This window comes from Lithobates pipiens, unplaced genomic scaffold (genome assembly GCF_037356315.1).
Source record: "Lithobates pipiens isolate NorthernLeopardFrog02 unplaced genomic scaffold, aLitPip1_a1.2 Scaffold_18, whole genome shotgun sequence".
Taxonomy (NCBI): Eukaryota; Metazoa; Chordata; class Amphibia; order Anura; family Ranidae; genus Lithobates; species Lithobates pipiens.
In genome coordinates this window covers 570,590,169-570,608,898 of record NW_027507758.1, presented here as the reverse complement: position 1 = coordinate 570,608,898, position 18,730 = coordinate 570,590,169, and the positions used below count along the sequence as shown (strand labels likewise).

Genomic DNA, 18,730 nt, shown 5'->3' with positions numbered 1-18,730 from the left:
GTAAAATCAACTGTTTCCACGTTAATGCCAGGTTGGCCAGTGAATGGGGGATGTACGGGTTCTGCAGAAGTGGTGGGCTCCCAATCAGGATTGGCGAATTCTGCAGGAAGGGCACTATGGGTACGATGGGCCTGTCTTTGTCTTCGTCTTGGTGGCAGCGGGACACTACTTGTGCTTGCCATCTCGCCAGCTTGAACTGCACTTATGGGACTCGCCACGTCACCACGTGTTACTGCAGTGCTGGATGTACGTCCAGGGTGTACTAGGCCGCTGGTGCTTGCCAGTTCACCAGAAGGATGAGCGGCTCTAGTACGTCTCTGCTCCATACGAGGGACCTGCGGTTCTTGCACCTCAACAACAGAAAAAATTCGGGATCGGGTACACCTGCCCTTAACAGGGACCTCATCTCCGTCTCCAGAGCTATCTGTCATGGAGCCGCTGTCCTCTACAGGATCGTATTCTGAGCCTGAATCTGACGGATGAGTGACTTCCTCTTCACTATCTGTCATGCTCAGAAACGTGTAGGCCTCTTCACTAGTGTACCTTCTCTTTGCCATTTTGGGCTCTAAATTTAGGGGTACACTAGTGAGACTCACAGGTAAAAAAGCACCTAGGCTGTCAGCGACTGTATCAAAACGCTGCAAAAAAAACTGTTAGCGAGCGCAGGGATCAGGCCTGACTCTGCGAATGCTGCAGTTATGTGTGTTGTGTTTTGTAAGTGACAGTGATCGATCGATACTGCACTTGGGTGGGCTGGGCTGGGCGGAGGGGCTAAACGCAGGTGCTAGCAGGTATCTGGGCTGATCCCGCTAACAATGCGTTTTGGGAAACCTAAACTGCTGGCGACGCTAATATAGATCTGATCAGATACTATATTACAAAGGGAGGTGTATGCTTTGCGCGTGGGTGTTAGCGGTACTGGCACTAACCTGACGCTGCCTGGGGCGATGCAGACCTTATCTGACCCTCAAACTTATATCACCCGCCGGGTGATCAGGGGGTTAAACCTTTATTAGGTAATAAATGGCGGGTGCCTTGAAACTATAAAAAAATAACTAACCAACCAGCGTCACCTGTAACAGTTATATGGTGATCACTGGTGAAAGGGTTAACTAGGGGGCAATCAGGGGGCTTTATGCGGTAGTATATGGGGGTCCCTGGCGCTATAAAAAGCTGCGGCGAACCTAAATACCTACCTGCCTAACTAGCGTCACCTGTGACACTAATACAGGGATCAGAAAAACGATCGCTGTATTAGTGACACTGGCGACGGGGGGTTATCACGGGGTTAAACCTTTATTGGGGGGGTTAGGGGGGTACCCTAGAGCTAAAGGGGGCTAACCCTAACTGCCCTAACAGTTATTGCAGTCACAAATGACACCAATGCAATAATAAAAAAATAAAAAATAAATGCAATTGGTGTCACTGTGACTGGGGGTGCAGGGGTGAGTGGGGGGGTGATCGGGGGGTGAAGGGGGGGTGAAAGTGTGCCTGGCGTGTTCCTCTCTCCTCGGTGCCGGAACGAAAAAGACCGACACGAGGAGAGATTACATCACTTCCTCTGCCTGTGTTTACAATACAGGAGAGGAAGTGATGTAGTGCTAGAATTTCATTCGTCAGGAGCGATCGCGAGGGGGTGGCCATGACCACCGCTGGCACCCGAGGGAAGGCATGGACGTACCTGTACGCCAATATGCCTCCCCGTGCCATTCTGCCGATGTACATCGGCGTGCGGCGGTCGGCAACTGGATATGTATATGTATCTATATATACATATATATTTATACATTTATAAAAAAAAAATTGTTGGGGGGGTTTTTTTTTCAAAACTGCTATAAAACTACTACAAGCATAAAAAATTACATTTACTACTACAAGCATGCTGTATAAAAAGAAAATATCTGTTATACTTATGCATTTATACATATATATTTATACTTTTTTATTTTCTTTTTTTTTCTTTTTTTAACTACTATAAAACTACTACAAGCATAAACAATTACATTTACTACTAGAAGCATGCTGTATAAAAAAAGAAAATATCTGTTATACTTATGCATTTATACATATATATTTATACATTCTTTTTTCTTTTTTTAACTACTATAAAACTACTACAAGCAAAAACAATTACATTTACTACTAGAAGCATGCTGTATAAAAAAAGAAAATATCTGTTATACTTATGCATTTATACATATATATTTATACAGTTAGGGGGAAAGCACTGCGCTACAGTTTAGTATATGTGGAAGAAGGCCACAACAGCCAGAAACAGCAGCTAACACCAAAAACAAACAAAGTTCAACAAACAAAATGATAAAAACAGTGTAGCGCTTCAATGATAAATGTGGTCAGCATAAATTATAAAAATCAAGACAAAGATCATATAAATATGAATGCCTAAAGGAAAGTCCAACATTGGCCGCACATTCCACTATGTAGCAGGCATGAGGGTAACCGAACCGTCACAGAGGAGGGAAGTTGGGCTAGGCGAGTGTGTTCATATAAATCTGCTAGTCAAGCAGATTTATATGAACACACTCGCCTAGCCCAACTTCCCTCCTCTGTGACGGTTCGGTTACCCTCATGCCTGCTACATAGTGGAATGTGCGGCCAATGTTGGACTTTCCTTTAGGCATTCATATTTATATGATCTTTGTCTTGATTTTTATAATTTATGCTGACCACATTTATCATTGAAGCGCTACACTGTTTTTATCATTTTATATATATTTATACATTCTTTTTTCCAAAACTACTATAAAACTACTGCAAGCATAACAATTACAACTACTACAAGCATAACAATTACAACTACTACTACAAGCATGCTGTATAAAAAGAAAATATCTATTATACTTATACATTTATACATATATTTATACAATTTTTTTTGCGGGGGGTTGTTTTTTTAAATTACTATAAAACTACTACAAGCATAAACAATTACAATTACAAGCATGTTGTATAAAAAGAAAATATTTGTTATACTTATACATATACATTTATACAATTTTTTTTTGTTTTTTTTGTTTTTTTCAAAACTACTATAAAACTACTACAAGCATAAACAATTACAATTAATTAGGGGTGCAACGGATCAAAAAACGTATGGATCGGATCGTTCCTCTGATCAGAGTCACGGATCGGATCATTTTTCGGATCAGCAAATAATAATTTAATTTGCAAAAACCTGTGAAAATTCCACCACCATATAGTCCCCACTGTAATATCCACAATCTCCCCACTGCAATATTGGTTTATGAACTTTGGACTGGCTGACTACCAGATCTGGCTACAGGACTCTGGCTATGCTTGACTACGCTTTTTTCTATTTACCGTTTTATTTTTATTAATAAAAAAGTGTGATTTGATTGTATTTCTGTCTCAGTTTGTTTCATGGTTTCTGACAGTATGGCAGGGTATGGCAGAGTATGGCTGGGTATGGCAGAGAATTGGCTGAGTATGGCAGAGTATTGGCTAGGTATGGCAGAGTGTTGGCTGGGTATGGCAGAGTGTTGGCAGGGTATTGCAGAGTATTGGCAGGGTATTGCATGGTATTGCTGGGTATTGCAGAGTATTGGCAGGGTATTGCAGAGTATTGGAAGGGTATTGCAGAGTATTGGAAGGGTATTGCAGAGTATTGGAAGGGTATTGCCAGGGTATGGAGGGATGGCTGCTTCCATCCGATCTCTCCCCTCCACTGTACAGATTAGTACAGAGAGGGGAGAGAGGAACCGGCATCAAGCCGGTTTGTTTACAAGTGATTGCTCCGTCGGAGCGATCACATTGTAAACGACCTGTGTGTAGAAAGATGGCCGTCGCTTAGGAGCTAGGCCGAAGCCACGGCCTTTCCTAAGACTAAGACCGCGGAGCGCCCTGCGGATCGCGGCATGTGCCAATTCGAGCGGGGTGACCCGTTCGGATCATGGATCTGTGACGATCCGTTGCACCCCTACAATTACTACTACAAGCATGCTGTATAAAAATAAAATATCTGTTATACTTATACATATATATATATATATATATTTTTTTTTTAAACTACTGTAAAACTACTACAAGCATAAACAATTACCATTACTACTACAAGCATGCTGTATAAAAAAGAAAATATATGTTATACTTATGCATTTATACATAAATATATTTATACAATTTTTTTTGTTTTTTTTTATTTTTTTTAAACTAATATAAAACTACTACAGGCATAAAAAATTACAATTACTACTACAAGAATGCTGTATAAAAAGAAAATATCTATTATACTTATACATATATACATATATTTATACAATTTTTTTTTTTTTGCAGGGGGTTGTTTTTTTTTAAACTACTATAAAACTACTACAAGCATAAACAATTACAATTACAGGCATATTGTATAAAAAGAAAATATTTGTTATACTTATACATTTATACAATTTTTTTTAGTTTTTTTTTGTTTTTTGCAAAACTACTATGAAACTACTACAAGCATAAACAATTACAATTACTTAGGGGTGCAATGGATCAAAAAACGAATGGATCGGATCGTTCCTCGGATCAGAGTCATGGATCGGATCATTTTTCGGATCAGCAAATAATAATTTAATTTGCAAAAACCTGTGAAAATTCCACCACCATATAGTCCCCACTGTAATATCCACAATCTCCCCACTGTAATATTGGCCGAGTATGGCTGGATACGGCTGAGCATGGCTGAGTATTGCAGAGTATTGCAGAGTATGGCTGGGTATGGCAGAGTATGGCTGGGTATCGCAGAGTATTGCAGAGTAGAGCTGGGTATGGCAGAGTTTGGCAGAGTATTGGCTGGGTATGGCAGAGTATGGCTGGGTATGGCAGAGTATTGGCAGTGTATTGCTGGGTATAGCAGAGTATTGGCAGGGTATTGCCAGGGTATGGAGGGATGGCTGCTTCCATCCGATCTCTCCCCTCTACTGCACAGATTAGTACAGAGAGGGAGAGAGGAACCGGTGTCAAGCCGGTTTGTTTACAAGTGATCGCTCCGTCGGAGCGATCACATTGTAAACGGCCAGGGTGTAGAAAGATTGCTGCCGCTTAGGAGCTAGACCGAAGCCACGGCCTTTCCTAAGGCCGAGACCGCGGAGCGCCCTGCGGATCGCGGCATGTGCCCATCCGAGCGTGGTGACCCGTTCAGATCACGGATTGGTGACGATCCGTTCCACCCCTACAATTACTACTACAAGCATGCTGTATAAAAAGAAAATATCTGTTATATATTTATAAAAATAGATTTTTTTTTTAAACTACTATAAAACTACTAGAAGTATAAACAATTACTATTACTACTACAATCCTGTATATATAAAGAAAAAAGATGTTACTCTATAGGGATCATTGCCACATTACCACATACTCATCATCATCTTCATTAACCTGAAAGTCAACCCTGCGGATCAGCTGCTGCCCAATGTTAATGAACCACATATTACCATTTTCATCAACCCCAATGTCAAACCTGTTGTTGTACCCCTGATGGCCGTGGTCCTGTTGGGGGATGGGGATGGCAGCCCGGCACAGTGGACAGGTTGCGCTTTGGTCCATCCACCGCTGGATGCACGCCGTGTGGAATTGGTGAGCGCAGGTCACAGTGGTCGTGTCTTCTCCATCTTCAATACCTGCAAAACAGATGATACAGATTACCTGCTCCTCGCCACGCGGCTCCATGGCCGGCGGCGGTGCTGGGAGATGTTCAGCAGGCCTGTCGCGGTGTCTTGGCGAACGGCTCCTGTTCCTGGGTGGCTCCGCCTCCTGTCTCCGCCGATGTGGGGCTCTGGATCGCGTCCGGTGGGCGATTGGTGACTCGTCGCCGTCCTGACGTGAGCGCCTTCGCCGGGATCCGGGACGTGAAGGCCGAGGCATCCTGCTGGTGTTGGATGCCTGTATACCTGAAAAAAGGCTAAAAAATTATAATATTAAGAATAATATTATAATAAGGGTTAGTAATAGCGATAAATATCAATAAAAATGATAAAAATCGCAGTTATTCGATGTCAGTCGCTGAAAATCGCAGTGAAATGCAGGAGCTCTCCTCTCTGAATGTCACTCCGTCAACTCGCTAAGGAGAAGTGACCTGAGACCGCCTGAGACTGGAGTAAAGAAGAACCTGTGACCAATCACAGCGCCTCTTACTGAAGCGCCTGACCTGATGCACCTCACAACAACTATGTCATATCACACAAACCCATATCAATTTTATATCATTTTATTAATTTTATTTCAAATTTCAACAGTATTGGGTGATTTTAATGGTTATTCTTGAATTTGGCCACAAGATGGCAATCTGTCTTCTCCGGCTGTAATACCGATCCCCGCCATAGGTGTCTCCTATCCCGATCAGCTGTATGCAGTGATTTTTTTGGTTCCATCATCACCCGTCGGCCATCTTTAGTACCTGAAATCTCTATAGAGGATGAACGGAGACAGTTACTGAGGGGAGAGCTGAGAGGAACCGTCCCGGGGGGCAGAAATGGCGGCCCGGGGGCGCAGAGCTGTGCAGGTGAGGAGGAGAGCCGGGGGGAGGAGAGGAGACCGCGGGAGTAGTGAGGAGGAAAGTCCGGGGGGAGACAGAGCTGGAGACCCCCCAATCACCCTCCGTGTTCATTAATTACCCCCCCACCATGTTCACTAATTACCCCCCACCCCCCTCCGTGTTCACTAATTACCCCCCACCCTCCTCCGTGTTCACTAATTACCCCCACCCTCCTCCGTGTTCACTAATTACCCCCACCCTCCTCCGTGTTCACTAATCACCCCCACCCTCCTCCGTGTTCACTAATCACCCCCACCCCCCCCCGTGTTCACTAATCACCCCTCCACCCCCCTCCGTGTTCACTAATCACCCCCCCCCCCTCGTGTTCACTAATCACCCCCCCCTCGTGTTCACTAATCACCCCCCCCCTCGTGTTCACTAATCACCCCCCCCCTCGTGTTCACTAATCACCCCCCCCTCGTGTTCACTAATCACCCCCCCCCCTCGTGTTCACTAATCACCCCCCCCCCCCTCGTGTTCACTAATCACCCCCCCCCCCCTCGTGTTCACTAATCACCCACCACCCCCCGTGTTCACGAATCACCCCCACCCCCTCTGTGTTCTGTCATCTGCCCTCCCCCGCAGCCGTGTTGCGTCACCTGGCCCCCTGCAGCCGTGTTGCGTCACCTGCCCCCCTGCAGCCGCGTTGCGTCACCTGCCCCCCTGCAGCCGCGTTGCGTCACCTGCCCCCCTGCAGCCGCGTTGCGTCACCTGCCCCCCTGCAGCCGCGTTGCGTCACCTGCCCCCTGCAGCCGCGTTGCGTCACCTGCCCCCCTGCAGCCACGTTGCGTCACCTGCCCCCCTGCAGCCGCGTTGCGTCACCTGCCCCCTGCAGCCGCGTTGCGTCACCTGCCCCCTGCAGCCGCGTTGCGTCACCTGCCCCCCTGCAGCCGCGTTGCGTCACCTGCCCCCTGCAGCCGCGTTGCGTCACCTGCCCCCCTGCAGCCGCGTTGCGTCACCTGCCCCCTGCAGCCGCGTTGCGTCACCTGGCCCCCTGCAGCCGCGTTGCGTCACCTGCCCCCCTGCAGCCGCGTTGCGTCACCTGCCCCCCTGCAGCCGCGTTGCGTCACCTGCCCCCCTGCAGCCGCGTTGCGTCGCCTGGCCCCCCTGCAGCCGCGTCGCCTGGCCCCCCTGCAGCCGCGTCGCCTGGCCCCCCCCCTGCAGCCGCGTCGCCTGCCCCCCCCCCTGCAGCCGCGTCGCCTGCCCCCCCCCTGCAGCCGCGTCGCTTGCCCCCCCCCCTGCAGCCGCGTCGCCTGCCCCTCCCCCTGCAGCCGCGTCGCCTGCCCCCCCCCCTGCAGCCGCGTCGCCTGCCCCCCCCCCTGCAGCCGCGTCGCCTGCCCCCCCCCCTGCAGCCGCGTCGCCTGCCCCCCCCCCTGCAGCCGCGTCGCCTGCCCCCCCCCTGCAGCCGCGTCGCCTGCCCCCCCCCCTGCAGCCGCGTCGCCTGCCCCCCCCCCCTGCAGCCGCGTCGCCTGCCCCCCCCCTGCAGCCGCGTCGCCTGCCCCCCCCTGCAGCCGCGTCGCCTGCCCCCCCCCCTGCAGCCGCGTCGCCTGCCCCCCCCCTGCAGCCGCGTCGCCTGCCCCCCCCCCTGCAGCCGCGTCGCCTGCCCCCCCCCCTGCAGCCGCGTCGCCTGCCCCCCCCCCTGCAGCCGCGTCGCCTGCCCCCCCCCCTGCAGCCGCGTCTTCCAGCCAGTCTTACCCCCCCACCTCCTTTTCCTGCCACAGACATGTAATGTTGGGATGGATAAATGACATTTCCATGACTGGTAATTTCGGGGGGTTGAAGTGGTTGTAATGAAATGTGATCAGAGGATTTCCCTCTCTAGTGTGTACTTGTCTCAGTCCAGAGCAGTGAGGCTCATTTCTGTCCACTGCCTCCTTCCTCTGATGTCTGCATGAATCATTGCTGACAGCTTTTCCTGACACCGAAAAGAAAGGTGACAGGGGAGGGACCTCCATCTGATTCACTAAAACATGAATACTAGAAAGGGGGAAATTTGGGACTTGGGACTTTAAATGAGGCACATATATGATGTGCCTCCATCCCTGTTACAAAAAGTAGAAAAGGGAATTTTGGGACTTGGAGTGAGGTTGTAGACATAGTGAAGGTAAACTGGATGGAAATACATATTTATTAGTCATAAAAAATGCACAATACATCTTAAAAATAGAACCACATATAAGGAATAACTTTATAATTCCCTTTTCTACTTTTAACTAAAACATGAAAGGAGTTTGGTGAGTAAAAGTGGGGGGGAGGGGAGAGCCCTGGAGATAAAATACAATTGTTCTCAGCCATATATGGAGACCTTGATATTATACAAGTAGACTGTAGAATAGTATATAGGTGATAATGATATGGGGTGTATATACCGTCTCTAGAGGTTTTATATACACACAGTCCTTAGGTATATCCATAAATGTGCACTAGATGCAGCCAGTAGTGATAGAGATAGAAGAGAAATCTGTGTATAAAGAGAGGAGGAGAGAGAAGTCATTGTGTATTACTCTGATATGGAGCTCTCCATGCAGATCCCTCCTACACAAAATCACATACCTGTACGTCATTTTGTGCGCTGGGTCTGGGGCGTGCGCCACCAGTCAACTCGCTCCCAATCGGCGGGTCTAGCGGACGCGATGCCCACCGGGACACGCTGATCGTTCTCAGGAGAGGCAGACCGCCATTCCGTCATGTGATCTGTCTTCCTCCAGTCACCCCCACCCCTCCCCCCACACACAGAAATCACTTCCTAGGAGCACATCTTATGCTTTGATCGCCCCCACTGTTAACCCCTTCTCTGCCAGTGTCATTAATGCCGTGCAGTTTTCATTTTTTTGCCCTGTATTCGTGTCACTGGTCCCCAAAAAGTGAGATCCCTTTCACCCGACTTGGTATTTGTGCGATTTTCATGCCATTTCAGGGAATGAAATTCCCTTCCCTCCCCTCCCCCAGCTCGAGCTGATTGACAGCCTCATCTCTGTTCCTATGTGATGGGGGGTGGGGGTGTCTCTTCCTTCCAATCGGCTCTCCTCATTGAGCTCTGTAGTGTAACTTCAGCTCCCCATCCCCCCCCCCCCCCCCCTTTTTTTTGTGAACTCTCAGACAAGCTGTATAATTTCCTTACTTTGAATGGTAGATAAGTGTAGAGAAGAGTGCAGATAGAGATCCATCTTCCGTAGGGGGATTTGTTTCCTCTGTGGCCGGTCACATCACTGGGTATATGGAAGTGTTTATAACCAATGGAACTTTCACTGGCACTGAGCACCAATGGTGGGGGTTCCATGTCACTTCCTGTGACCACCAATGTGTGTGGGGGGTTAATCCATTCAGAGGGTGGGGGGATCCAATGACTGCATGTCTTTTTCCATAGAGGAGGGCGGGCTCTGTCCTTGTCTGCATAGCAGAGCCGACATGGACCTGTCATCCAAATGCTTTGGGGACTTCACACAACTCTATCAGTATTACAGGGATTGGAAAGTCTTCTTTCTTATTTTTAACTAGGAAAAAAAGTAAACATGTTATACTTCATTGCTGTTCCAGTGGTTTTGCACAGAGCAGCCCAAATCCTCCTCTTCTCTGGTCCCCTGGCCCCTCCTTCTTGTTGAATGTCCCCACAGCAAGCAGCTTGCTATGGGGGGGCACCCTAGCCGAGCCCCTGCTCCATTCAGACATGGAGCCATGGCCTGGCCCCACCCCCTTTCTCAAACAAACAAAAAAAGATGCAAAATAAAAAAAATTTAAAAGTCATGTTTCATAGTTTGTTATAAAATTTTGCAAACAGGTCATTTTTCTCCTTCATTGAAATGTGCTGATGAGGCAGCACTGGTGGGCACAGTTAAGGCAGTACTGATGGGCACAGATAAGGCGGCACTGATGGGCAAGGATTGGCACAGATAAGATGGCACGGATGGGTGGCAATGATGGGCACTGGTAGATGACACTGATGGGCACGGATATGTGGCACTGGGGTGCAGCACTGTTGAGGCAGATTGTGGGCACTGATGGGTGGCACTGTGGGCACTGATGGGGGGCACTTTTGTATTATTTAGGTGGCACTGGCAGGGGGCAGGTGGGCATTGATAAGCTGGCCATGATCGGGACTGATGTCCCGATCACGGCCGCCAGTGATCGGCTTTTTTTTTTTCTCCTCGCGCTGTCAGCGCAAGGAGGAAAAATAGCCGATTACCGGCTCTGTTGTGTCACATGATCAGCTGTCATTGGCTGACAGCTGATAATGTGGTAAGGGGTCGGGATCGACCCCTTGCTCCAATCCGTGATCAGGTGAGTCTCATAAACTCGCTGATCACAGAGCGTGCCGCGTGACGTCGTCCCAGCAAAGCAGGTCCGCGCTGTAGCTGTCATTCGGCTATAGCGCGGCTCTCTAGTGGTTACAATGTTTGATGTGGCTGTGATTTGGAATCCATGGCATTGGTACCGACTGTCATCCTTATAACCTTCTTCCTTAGTCACTGGCCTGGAACAAGCATGCAGCCAGCAAAGTCCAAAATCCAAACTGAATGCAGGTTCCATTCAGGTTTTACTGTAATTCACAAAATGTCTTTTATTTCTCTGTGTAATATTCAATGTTACTAATACCCCATTAGCCTTATTCTGGTGCTATTTGAACTGTACAATAGTTTTTGGGTATATTTATTCCCCTTTAGACTCCTCACAACACCCTTGAGTTAGAATTGTTATACTGTGATTGGATGCTGGAGATAATTATGGTGGGTGTGCAGCTTACACCGACTTTACTATCTCATTATAAGGAGGATGTACCACACTGTCTAGAATTGGTTATTTTACGTCTAAAAATTCAGTCTCGGTGTCATAAATAGTTTTTTGGGGATATGGATTTATCGCTACATTCTCCCAGCTGAGGTTTTGGTACATTTTGTATCAGCGACATAATCTTAAAGCAGAGCTCCACCCAAAACGGGAACCTCCATTTGTTCGCACCCTCCACCACCACATTTGGCATTTTTTGGCAGGGAGGGGGGAGCGGGTACGTGGTTTTAACAGGTACACGCTCCCTCTTCCTGGTAAGATTTCTGTACAGCGGTCCCTCTCCCCCCCCCCCCCCCCACCTGCTGCCTTCAGCCTTACACACTGGAACTCTATAAATTAAAGGGGAGCTCCACCCAAAAATGGAACTTCTGCTTTAAGTTCTGGTGACCTCCTGATGTGCCACATTTGTCATGTCATTTTTAGGGGGGGGAGCGGGGGTACCCTGTTTTTATAGGCACCCAGCTCCCACTTCCTCCTCTGGCTCTGCGGCACCAGAAGGAAGATCACCTCCTCCCTGCAATCTTCTGGGACATGTCATAGGTCCCAGAAGATTGCCTGCCCATTCACAGTATGGCACGCGCATATTCAGTGCGCCCGACTGTGAAGCCACAGCCAGGCTCCCACATTTAGAATGCTGGCTCTGTGGAGAGGAGGGGGAGAGGAGCGAGGCTTCCTGCACCCACAACGCTGGACCGTGGGACAGGTGAGTGTTTGATTATTAAAAGTCAGCCACTACATTTTTTTTGAAGCTTCTGACTTTTTTATATGGGTGCAACTCGACTTTAAGCAAAACTTCAGCCAAAAATCACTTTCAATCCAGAGAATTTCCCCTGTAGTACGTCTTTTCTGCCACAAGATGACCCGAGTTTGATGTCCAGCATCATTCAACCCACTTCTTCTGAGCCCAGATCACCCTGGACCCCCCTGTGATTGGACAGTGAAAAGAGAAGCAGCACAGCGATGAGCTAATCTTTCACGCTGCTTTCTCCTCCTAGCAAAATTCTTGTTGACACATGAACTGATTGGCTGCTTGTGCTGCTTATTCTTCTCACACTCCATGCTTACTGTACAGAAACTGCAATATGCCGACACCAGGTCAGATTTGAGGTCCTTCCACTACTTGAAATTTTAAAAATACATTTACTAATATATTACAGAACTGCATTCATGCTTGTCTTTAATATCCGCCTAGATTTCAGATTTAAAATGAAACGAAGCTTTGTTTTATTTGGATAAGGGCTGAAGAAATCAAAGTGCCTCATGTGCGTTCCTTTTCCCTGCTGCCAATCCTCCAAATGCCGTTGTATCTTCAGGTGGTTACACAGCACATGGCACTTCTAACACTGGATAACATAATGACATATTATCTATACATTGCCAACATTTTACGTGGCAAACTATGGTTGCTGTTACAGGTGGATGTGACGTGCATTTAAAAGAGAAGTATGAGGTTTGGGTTGTTTGCAGATTTATACTTACCTAGGTGGATGCTGCATCTCTCCCCCGCCGGCTCTAACACTGAGAGCTGAGCGATCTAACGCCGCAGATCGCTCTTTTTTTTTAATAAAAGTGATTAAAAAAAATAAATTGAAAGGAAAAGTGTAAAGATTAAAAAAAAAAAAAGTTTTTTTTTAGAGCACCTCGTCCCCGCGTGCTCACACACAGAAGTGAACACATATGTAAAACTGCGTTCTAACCACACATCTGAGGTATTGCCATGAATGTTGTAGTGAGAGCAATAATTCTACCCAAGACTTCTTTTGTAACTCTAAGGCTGCTTTCACACTGGGGCGGTATTCAGGCGTTACAGCGCTAAAAATAGCGCCTGTGTAACGCCTGAAAAAAACCGGCCCCTTTAACTCCAGTGTGAAAGCCGGAGGGCTTTCACACTGGAGTGATGCGCTGGCAGGACGGTGTAAAAAGTCCTGCTAACCGCATCTTTGCAGCGGTGAAGGAGCGGTGTATTCACCGATCCTATACAGCTCCTACCCATTGAAATCAATGGGACACCGCGGCAATACCGCCGGCAAAGCGCCGCTGCAGCGGCGCTTTGCCGGCGGGTTTAACCCCTTTTCGGCCGCTAGCGGGGGTTAAAACCACCCCGCTAGCGCCCGCACACCTCCGCTAAAACGACGGTAAAGCGCCGCTAAAAATGGCGGCGCTTTACCGCCGACGCTGCTCCCGCCCCAGTGTGAAAGCAGCCTAAACGGGTAACTTGTAAACATTTGTAAAGTGTTGCCGATGGAGATTTTTAAGTACCGAAGTTTGACATGTTGGGTATTAGGGCTCAATCAACTAATTGATGAATCGACAACTAATTGATTATGAAATTAATCCATTACTATTTTCATAATCGATTAATCGGCCAGTAACATAATGGGGTTATCAAAAATAATTTGTCCTTTATAGTACAAAAAGAACAAATAATCGCTACTGTTAATATTACTTTCACCGTTCTACAAACAATAACTATACACACACCTCTTCTATTTACAGTATTGCAGCTTTTGATGTATTGTATTTGAACATGGTGTACATTGGCTTTGCTCTAATACTTTATCTTTGTTCCCTTATTTTCTTTTTTTTAGATGAAAGCTGGACTGGGGACAACATTTTTTACCAGCATGCTGGCGTTTTATGTTCTGGACTTTATTCTTGGGGGATACCCGTGTTTTCTCTACACACCTTCCCAGACCGGACATCACACAATCTATCAACAGTAGCATCTCCATAAATAAAAATGTTTGTATCAACCTTTTCTGACTGGAATTATGTGATTTTTTATTTTTATTTTTTTGCATTGTCCACATTTTAAAATGTTCTTCAGACAAATGTGTCTATCAGTTTCCCTGTGAGGTCATTGTTGGCTAAACATCAGGAGCTGGAGACTTGTGACATCATTGAGATATGAGGCTCATGATGTCACTTGTATCTGGAAATCCCCACTGAAGTCCTATTCAGACAGTTATGGGGCTCAGCTTACAAAGCTTTAATATCAGTATAAGGAACCTCATTTAAAAAAAAGTGGTTGGAAAATGGGCCAAAATAAAGTTTCTTATCCTTCTTCTGTAAAGCTTCATGAATTTGGCCTGTTGTACTAAACTCACATTTTCATGGTCTTCCTTCCGCTATCCTTGTAATGGTTGAGCAGGTTGTCTGAATGTGGCTGTGGGTACCAGAGTTTGACCATCCTGCCCAGTGCTCTCTGTAATGTAACAGACCTGTGTGTGTTTTTTTTTTTTTCTATAAATTAAGTATCTTATTAACTTAGAGAGAACAATAGACTCAAATTCTTTCATACTTCAATGCGAAGGGGACTCTAAAGCCTAGTTCACACAGGCTGAATGTCGGGGGGATTCTACCCATGTGTACTGCAGCCGGTCCGATGGAAGCCGGCTTCTGTCAAAGGGGCATGACCGAAAAAGGTGTGCTGACCGGAGTGTTCTGGCAGGCAGGGGGTAGGGGGGTGTCCCCCCTGTCTGAACACAGTAGCACAGCAGGGAAGATCACAGTACTAACATCTGATAGTACAGCGGCTCCTCCTGAGCCTTCAGGTTTTTTTTTGTTTGCTTTTTTTTTTCATTAAACCCACTGGGCTTAAGCCTAGCACACACTGATTTGATTTTGGGTTAAACCAAAAAAAAAAAAAAAACACTCAGCTCCGGTCAGAGCTGCTGTACTAACTATGCAAAGTTAGTATAGCTATCTCCCCCACTGAGCTATTGTGTTCTGACAGGGGGGTGCCCCTCCCCCCGCCAGAACATTCCAATTGGCGATCTGCGCCATCGACGCAAAGCCGCTGATCGAGAGTCGGTTGGCTCCTTGTTTTCCAGCATTCTCATCTGCAGAGGCTGACCAAATGGCCGGCTTCTGTTGGACAGGGTGGCATACACACAGGCCGAGTGTTTGGTGTGTGTTTGTTTTGTTTTTTATAACTTGCTAATGTCTTCTGACCTTCGGCCTGTGTGTACGGGGCTTTAAAAGTGACACTAAACTCTGAATTTTTATTTCCTTTTTTTTTTTTTTTTTTTTTACTAGTTGCCGCCGGGCCATAGCTGAAAAATCGTTGCAGCACGGTCGGATAACTCTGGGAGGACGTGCTATAGCGTCCTCCCAGAATCTTGCTCCCGCCCAGCCCTGGGAATATCCGGGTCCAGAGGACCCGGCAGATCACAGTAAATGGCAGTTGACAGCGACCCTTTACCGCGTGATCGCTTCCTCAAATGATGGAGTGATCAGTTGTAAACAAGCCGGCGCATGCCCGGCTTAGCTTTTCCCCTCTCTATACCGATCGATACAGTGAGAGGGGAGAGATCGGGTGCAGCAGCGCTGTGGGCTGGATCTGTAGTGCCCATTTCTGCCTCATTCATCCTTCTATACTCAGGCATCCCCATCTACTGCTCAGCCACCCCCATTAACTTGCATGAATGAGGCATAAATGAGCCGTGATCATCCGTGCCACATCCATGCCACTACTGTGCCCATCAGTGCCTCACAAAAGTGTAATAGGCAGTCAAATTAGATTTGAAATGTATGCCCCTAGAACACCTGATGGTACTCCCTGCATGTTGGGCCTCTGTATGTGGCCATGCTGTTTAAGTCTCACTTGTGGTATCGCCATACTCAGGAGGAGTAGCAGAATGTATTTTGGGGTCTAATTTGTAGTATGCATATGCTGTGTGTGAGAAATAACCTGTTCATTTTGAAAATTATGTATAAAAGAAAAAAAAAACGTTATTTTGCAAAGAATTGTGAGGTAAAAATGACAACTTCAAAAAACTCACTATGCCTCTTACTAAATACTTTGGTATGTCTACTTTCCAAAAAGGGGTCATTTGGGGGTTATTTGTATTTTCCTGTTTTTTTTTTTTTTTTATTGTCTGAAGAAATGAGATGGGCTGTCAGTACATCAGGTGTGATCACTTATCTGTCATTGGCACCATAGCCTGTGGACTCCATAACTTTCACAAAGACCAAATAATATACACTGATTTGGGTTATTTTAACCAAATATATGTAGCAGTATACATTTTGGCCAACATTTATGAAGAGAAATTACTAATTTGCTAAATTTTATAACAGAAACTAAGAAAAATGACCAACAATTCTGTACATTTTTTTTTTATTAAATTTTTTTACATATAGTGCAAAAAATAAAAAAAACGAGCAGTGATTAAATATCGCCAAAAGAAATCTCTATTTGTGTGAAATAAAGGACAAAAATGTCATATAGGTACAGTGCTGCACGACTGAGCAATTGTCATTCAAAATGTGAGAGCGCTGAAAATTGGTCTGGTTAGGAAAGGGGTTTAAGTGCCCAGTGGGTAAGTGGTTAATACATATAACAGATAAAAAAAAAAATACGGATAATATTAGCAGAGCTGTAATTCCAGCAATAAAATGCTTTGAAAAAATGCTATATGGAACAATTGGACTGTACCAAATCACATGACCAATTTGTTCTATTGCCTTCTATAATCCAATCAGGTAGGGGAGAATATTAGAAGGGGGTAACGCTGTGATGTAATGACACCTATAGATGCCAAGAACAAATTTTCAATGAACCTCAGCAGTTTCATTCGTTGCAAATTACGACTATTATAAAGGATTTATATAGCGCCAACAGTTTATTCTTGCTGCTTTTTCCCAGAAGGATTCCAAATGTGAGGCCTCCCCTGCAGGAGTTTTATCCTGACTAGATACTCTCTGGGGCTGGTTCACACAAATTTGGAAAGGTCAGGACTGTAAGGTTGGATTCACACCTCCTGCATTTTTAGTGTATTATGCAGATTTGCACTACAGTCCATTCAACATGGTTTCCTATGGAACACGTTCTGTAGTGCAAATCTTCAAAATGCAAAAAGCACTAAAAATGCCATAGGTGTGAATCCAGCCTTAGTGATACAGGGTGCCATGAAGAGGCCTTGCAGCTTACACATGCATTTGGAAATCTGTGCTAACTAAACCCCTGTTTTTAGCGCTTACTGTTGGACAGGTTAATTCGGTTGGTAGTCAGACTTGCTGGTGAGTTGAACTGGGAATTTTCTCTGGTTTTGTCTTTCATGCAGTTCAGTTTTTCTCCATCAGTGGCATGGATAGTAGGTTATATTATTTCCAATTGCATAGTGCACACCAGTGCAATCAGTTCCAGTGTGTTCTAGTTCCATAAATAAAAGCAGAACATGTTGCCGTTTTTCTGCACTGAACTGTACTTGAACGCAGTAAAATGCATCAAAAACGCACTGGAGCGCACATGTCTCAATTTAAGGTGAAGAAAAAAAAAAGAGAGGAAAAATGCGCTGGAAAGCATCAAACCGCACTGGAAACACACATGCAGTAATGCATCCGGAACGCTTTTCTATGGTGTGAACTGGTCTTGAGCCCAGGTTCACACTAATGCGAGTTTGAAACCGTGGAAGTTTAATTGAACTCGCACGATTTCACACTAGCAATGCAGTCCGACTTCGGGGGCGATTTGACACATCTGTGCGGGATCATGCACAGATGTCTATTCAAATCTCCCCCAAAGTCACCAAACATTGTATAGGAAGTACTTTTGGGAATTGGTGCAGCACCGCAAAGTTGTTGTCGCTCTGATTCAGACGGCGCCATTCTTGGCAATAGCCACGGATTTAGTATGCGATTTTGACATGTCAAATGGGCCCGATGTGAACGTGGGCTAAGGCTGATTCTTTATGAAAGATGCAAATCCTGCAGCTCTTCTCATTACCGCACTGATCTTTTCCCAGGTGGTTATAATGTGTCCCATTAATGATTGTATTTAGAAATAACATTGTGAAACAGAAATTTCTTTCAATAAAGAAAAGGTAAGGATTTCAAACAACTCTGGAAATCTTTTGTAAATTTTTGTTTTTTTCTTAAAACGTGTTACCAGGACAGGAAGAGAGTGGAAATCTTTCCAATGGGTACACCGTGAGGTCTTCCTAAAACAGAAGGTATTCATATGTCTCATTCCATCACATCTCAAAATAAGACGATTGTTTCTCATTTCAGGGCAGTGGGGGAGCCACACAAATGATTACTTTTTGTCCCTCTGGCCAGCTGCACATCCAGAACTGCTCTTGTATAGTCGTCTATAGTGCAATGTTTCAGGCTATTTGGCCATCATCAGTGCAGTGTATGGAAACCGTAACTTCTGTGGAGTAGGGCTCAGTCACATAGCCCTCCAACCAAATCAATGTGTTAGCACAGTAATGCCCCGTACACACGATTGAAAATTCCACCAACAAAAGTCTGATGTGAGCTTTTGGTTGGAAATTGCGACCGTGTGTAAGCTCCATCTGACTTTTGCTGGCGGAATTTCCACCAGGCATTGCAAGGCGGACAGTTACAAGCATGACTCCCTCAGGCAGAGGCATGATGGGA

The 18,730-nt window shown here is 46.1% G+C and overlaps 1 long non-coding RNA gene across 2 annotated transcripts; it reads left to right on the top strand.

Annotated features, from left to right (window-relative positions):
• Positions 1-6,357: 6,357 nt before the first annotated feature.
• LOC143989019 (uncharacterized) lies at positions 6,358-18,254 on the top strand. 2 transcript variants are annotated; one of them, XR_013276958.1, is made up of 3 exons: positions 6,363-6,526; positions 13,933-14,086; positions 18,240-18,254. It is a non-coding gene; the product is annotated as an uncharacterized LOC143989019 (long non-coding RNA). The 2 variants fall into 2 exon arrangements; XR_013276957.1 differs by lacking the exon at positions 18,240-18,254 and having other exon boundaries at positions 6,358-6,526; positions 13,933-14,102.
• The last annotated feature ends 476 nt before the right edge of the window (positions 18,255-18,730 follow it).